Below are 6000 nucleotides of genomic sequence, written 5' to 3'. Positions count from 1 at the left end.
TTTAGCTTGGTTTATCATTTAATCAGGGCCAGTTTCATAATCCATCCGAAAAGGCTCCCCTTAGTAAAGATCGTTTCATTAGAAAGTCGCCTTCATATGGAGCTTGAAAATGGCTCCAGTTTCATGAACATATTCCGACCGTCTTTTAGAGAAAGCTTTCTTTTACTCATAAGTTACATTTTCTAGGGTTGGCTACTCTGAGAACTAGTGATTTAATGTCTGCATTCGATAATATTTCATAGAAATTGACATTTTGTCGAATTGCAATTGAAATAGAATAAAATAGAATTGAAATTTTGTGTATAAGGGAAAGTGAATGAAGGTCGTTAATTTCAAATATGATAATTTTAACAGAAAAAGTTTTTGTGGTAGAGAAAAATGTTGATAGATATGACACAACAGAATGAGGTTATGTTTTGTAGCAGGGAACATGCGTGAAGAAAAAACCCTCTCTTGCGATAAAGAGCCAATATCGGGACTTTATGGGAAAGGATACTTCAAACCTGTTTCTAACCTCATAATTGGTTTATGGTTTATGAAAAACGTTTCATTTGTGAAGAAGATTTCTCACGGAAAACGAAACTTTACTTTTGTTCATAAAACTGGCCCTTAGGTTTTACATATGAGGTTCTTCGTTACCTTCACAGAAAGCTGATGAATTACCCCCATGTTCGGTACTCAAACGCTAGACTAGAGATTCACGGCTTGGCTTGATTTTCAAGCTACTTGGCTTGAGCTTGACTTGATCAGTAGTAGTTTTTCAATCTCAAGTCAAGTATTTATTAATCAAGTACCTGAGTCATATCAAGCTACTTGATTTTTAGCACTTTTAATGTGTAGTGTCACATAAAATAAATGATGAAATGAGAAGGAACCTTGCAAAAAACACTTTTATATATTGTATGAAAACACCGAAAATATCAACTTTCTTGAGATGAAAACATAAATTAAATCACTATAAATCATAACAAAATAAAAAACCATAGAAAAATTAAGTTTCTTAATACTGATAAACCTCCAGGCTTGGTTTGATTTTATAATTTTCCATCCAGGATCTAAAACACATCTTATATATTTGTCACCTGACCTATTGCGGGTTTTTGTAACTGTTAGAGCAGTTCTGGAAAATTTTCTTTCAGCAGGAGCTGCAGATGCTGGCATTGATAAAAAATCCTAGGCCATTTTGGCCAAGTTCGGAAAGATATTTCTGAAACTACCAAAATCTTCCAATAGATTTCATAGAAATGTGAGAGGCCCAGTTTCACCAAACAGCACTTGATCCCAGATTGATTAAACTCCGCTTGTTACTAAAGCAGGCTTAACAGTGTTTTCTGTTTCACCATGCATCAACCCGTCCGAAGATGATCGCGATTAACCAAATCGCGATTAAATAGTCAGACCATTTGGCAACGTTGTGAACAAAGAGTTATAATAGTGTTCTGTATCGTAATAGCAGTGATGACCACCATTGGCGCTAGGTGTCAGGTGTCATTCATTCATAACTCATAACATTTCAAAACATTTGTCATCTTGTAAACAAAAAACAAGATTAAAGCATTTGGTGAAACTGGGACTAAGCGCGCACGAGATTGTAGAAATATTTGGCGTGCGACGCGTGCATATCAAGCTCAAGTAGCTTGACATCAAGTCAAGCAATAAATATCTAAAGTCAAGTCAAGCTCAAGTAGGTATGTAATTTTTCACTAGCTTGATTTTCGAATCAAGTAGTTGGTTAAAATGTCAAGCTATTCGGCTAGACGAATCCCTAGTCTAGACAAACTGAAAGGAATATTCTGGCGTAATTTATTCGACTTTCATGAGCGGCACATCGACTACGCTCATAATCGGAAAATAAGAAGAAATCAATAAAGAATCCCAATGCATGTAAATCCACGATGGTGAAATAGCAAGCTCCCGTGGACACGAGTCGTCGGCCACTGGACTCGGTGAGTATGGTCGTGTCTAATTGCTAAGCGCAACTTATGACAGACCGCAGAACAAAATAGTTGAAAATGGAAGCACCTGCTCCACACTGAGTTTGCATTAACAAGTTACCTGGCAGCTGATTCTCCTTTGAATATTTTGAGTTTAATTGACTCCGTTCAAATATAAGACGGAGCAATATAAACAAAGTAAATCGCATGGTTTGCGCATATGGCAACTATTATTGGGGGAACTGTCCTATATCCTATAAATTCTATCCGTCCTTTGTCTCTAACAGACTGCCAGGTTAGTACTCCAAACGGAATGTGAATATCAATTGTAAATTGATGATTTGTATATCCATTTCACGGAAGAGTAATGAAGTAAATCTATTGTTTTACTTGTTGAGATATGTTTTGTAATTTTATTAGTTTATTCATATATAGCAGATCGGCAAAATAGACACCAAAACTGAGAAGTCATTTGTTCATCACAATTTACCAACTCGATGTTCATGATATTTTAGTTTTTTTTTCTCGAAATCGGAAGCAGATACGACAAAACTACCTACTAACTAACTTTTACATTTCTTCAAACTACCAGTAGTCTACCAAAAAAATTTCTGCAGGAAAAAAGCGGGCACCGCACCAGAAAAATTTCACCCTGTCGTCTTGCATTTGAAATTGGCATATCTCGTGATGTAAACTCTAATTTGCAGTATCTATTTCTAATTTCTGTTGACTATCTCCTGAAGTGAAGACTCGAAAAACAACCTCCTGCATCTAAAGAACAAAGCGTCTGTGAATCTATGTTTATAGGACTTTTTTCCTCAAAATTATCCTGATTTTCTTTTGTACCACCAATTCAGGAACATACTGTATAAACAATTAATGAATAGAAAGAGTTAGTGTGATAGTTGGTATTGTTTTGCATTCACAAGTTTCACAATATCAGCTTTAGTTTCGTTTAGAGCATATTTTAAGTCATGTTCCACATTAACACTCTTTCTGACTTTTGTTTTCTATGTAAAACATTCTCACATCTGAATGTGGTGGCAGTGGCCGTATTTGAAGCTCTATTAGCTATAACAGGATATTCGGCACTAGCTTTTTGGCAAAATGTGCTGCGATACTAATTTTGAAATTCTACTGTCTAAGAAGTATTCTCGCCGAAGTCGAAGAAATTCTACTTTGAATGCTAAGGCTTCATCTTCACATTTCAGCTGGATTTATTTAGGTATTTAGGTTTTTCTTATATGTTTCTTCGTCACCCTTACAAAAAAGCTGATGAATTAACCCCTGGTTAATACTCAAATACTGGATAGACTGAAAGAAATATTCTGGCGTAATTCATCCGACTTTCATGAGCGGCATCACATCGACTACGCTCATAATCGGAAAATAAGAAGAAATCAATAAAGAATCCCAATGCATGTAAATCCACGATGGTGAAATAGCAAGCTCCCGTGGACACGAGTCGTCGGCCACTGGACTCGGTGAGTATGGTCGTGTCTAATTGCTGAGCGCAACTTATGACAGACCGCAGAACAAAATAGTTGAAAATGGAAGCACCTGCTCCACACTGAGTTTGCATTAACAAGTTACCTAGAGGCTCATTCTTCTCTGAATATTTTGAGTGTAATTGACTCCGTTCAAATATGAGACGGAGCAATATAAACAAAGTAAATCGCGTGGTTTGCGCATATGGCAACTATTATTGGAGGAACTGTCCTATATCCTATTAATGCTATCCGTCCTTAGTCTCTAACAGACTGCCAGGTTAGTACTCCAAACGAAATGTGAATATCAATTGTAAATTGATGATTTGTATATCCATTTCACGGAAGAGTAATGAAGTAAATCTATTGCTTTACTTGTTGAGATATATTTTATGTTGAGATGTTTTGTAATTTCATTAGTTGATTTATATACAGCAGATCGGCAAAATAGACACCAAAACTAAGAAGTCATTTGTTCATCACAATTGACCAACTGGATGTTCATGATATTTTAGATTTTTTCTCGGAATCGGAAGCATATATGACAAAACTATTGGAAACAAAAATGTTATGTATCGAACCAAAGTTTTTTTTACATTTGTTCAAACTAACGGTAGTCTACCAAAAAAATTTCTGGAGGAAAAAAGCGGGCACCACTCCAGAAAAATTTCACCCTGTCGTCTTGCATTTGAAATTGGCATATCTCGTGATGTAAACTCTTAATTTGCAGCATCTATTTAAAATTTCAGTTGACTATTTCCTGAAGTGAAAACTCGAAAAACAACCTCCTGCATCTCGAAAAAAAAGCGTTTGTGGATTTATGTTTATAGGACTTTTTTCCTCGAAATTATCAAAATTATCTGAGGAAACACTCATTTTCTTTTGTACCACCAATTCAGGGACATACTGTATAAACCATTAATTGAATAGAAAGAGTTAGTGTGATAGTTGGTATTGTTTTGCATTCACATGTTTTACAATATTAGCTTTAGTTTCGCTTAGAGCATATTTCAAGTCATGTTCCACATTAACACTCTTTCTGACTTTTCTTTTCTATGTAACTTAGGTTGAAATCACATCTGAATGTGGTGGCAGTGGTCGTATTTGAAGCTCTGTTAGCTATGACAGAATATTTGGCACTAGCTTTTTGATAAAATGTGCTGCGATAATAATTTTGAAATTCTACTCAGTAAGAAGTATTCTCGCCGAAGTCGAAGAAATTCTACTTCATCTTCACATATCAGCTGGGTTCATTATTCTTTCAGGTATTACTTATATGATTCTTCGTCACCCTCACAGAAAAGCTGATGAATTAGCCCCTGGTTCGGTTCTCAAATACTGGATAGACTGAAAGAAATATTCTGGCGTAATTCATCCGACTTTCATGAGCGGCATCACATCGACTACGCTCATAATCGGAAAATAAGAAGAAATCAATAAAGAATCCCAATGCATGTAAATCCACGATGGTGAAATAGCAAGCTCCCGTGGACACGAGTCGTCGGCCACTGGACTCGGTGAGTATGGTCGTGTCTAATTGCTGAGCGCAACTTATGACAGACCGCAGAACAAAATAGTTGAAAATGGAAGTACCTGCTCCACACCCAGTTTGCACTAACAAGTTACCTGGCAGCTCATTGTTCTTCGGTCCATTCCGCCCGTGGTCGCTATGAATCACCCACATCGGCGGAGTTTTCGCTTTGGAAAGCGCCGTGCACGGGAAGGCAGACAGCGTACTTTGATAGTAATTATCCTATAAACCTGGCGGCTGTTTATTTGCAACCATAAAAATAAATCAGAGACAGACAGCCACGGTCTGAATTCAATACCGACTTCCTTATTTACGACAACAAAGCATATAGGTTAGTTAGGTTACGTACTGGTATTGAACCGGAGTGTATATGAATATTAAGGACTGCAACGTATCGGCCATATTGCATTGACACCAATAAATTGCAGACCATTGCTCACTCGTCATGCCGAGAAGGATTCGGCTGTTGTGCCTCCAGTAACGCTGTTAATTATGTACAGGGTGTCCTGAATTCGATACTTACTGCGAGCATTTCGGGAACAAGGACCTGCAACGTTTTTGCATGCTTCAATTCATTTTACGCTACTGGAATTTCCAAAGACGCGGTTATTTGTCAATTAATCGTATGCTATTGGTCGCCGGTGAAGCGCCAACGGATGCGCGTATCTAGATAAAGAAACAGAGATAATTTTCTGAAAGATTTCAATAATGATCGAGAGTTCAGATTTCAGCCATTACTAGTTCAATTCGAGTTTTAGAATTTGATTTATCGGCGAGAATTGTGTCAGGATTCTCGGTAAGTGTTGACATAAATATTTGCATTCAACAAATAATAATCTCACCAGAACGAATTGATTAATTTTGAAACAGTATTTTTTTTAGAGTCATCTATATTATAGAAACGCGTTTTAGGTTTGGTAGAATTCTTTTTGTGTCAAATAATTTCAGCTAAACTCCTTCTCAGGTTTATTTTATGATAAATGTAATGATTTCTTTATAATTTCATGTGTTAGAAATCCGAGAAGGAGTTGTAAATTCAGCTTAACAT

The sequence above is a fragment of the Harmonia axyridis genome, chromosome 4 (assembly GCF_914767665.1).
Source record: "Harmonia axyridis chromosome 4, icHarAxyr1.1, whole genome shotgun sequence".
Classification (NCBI taxonomy): Eukaryota; Metazoa; Arthropoda; class Insecta; order Coleoptera; family Coccinellidae; genus Harmonia; species Harmonia axyridis.
This window is presented reverse-complemented; position numbering follows the sequence as displayed.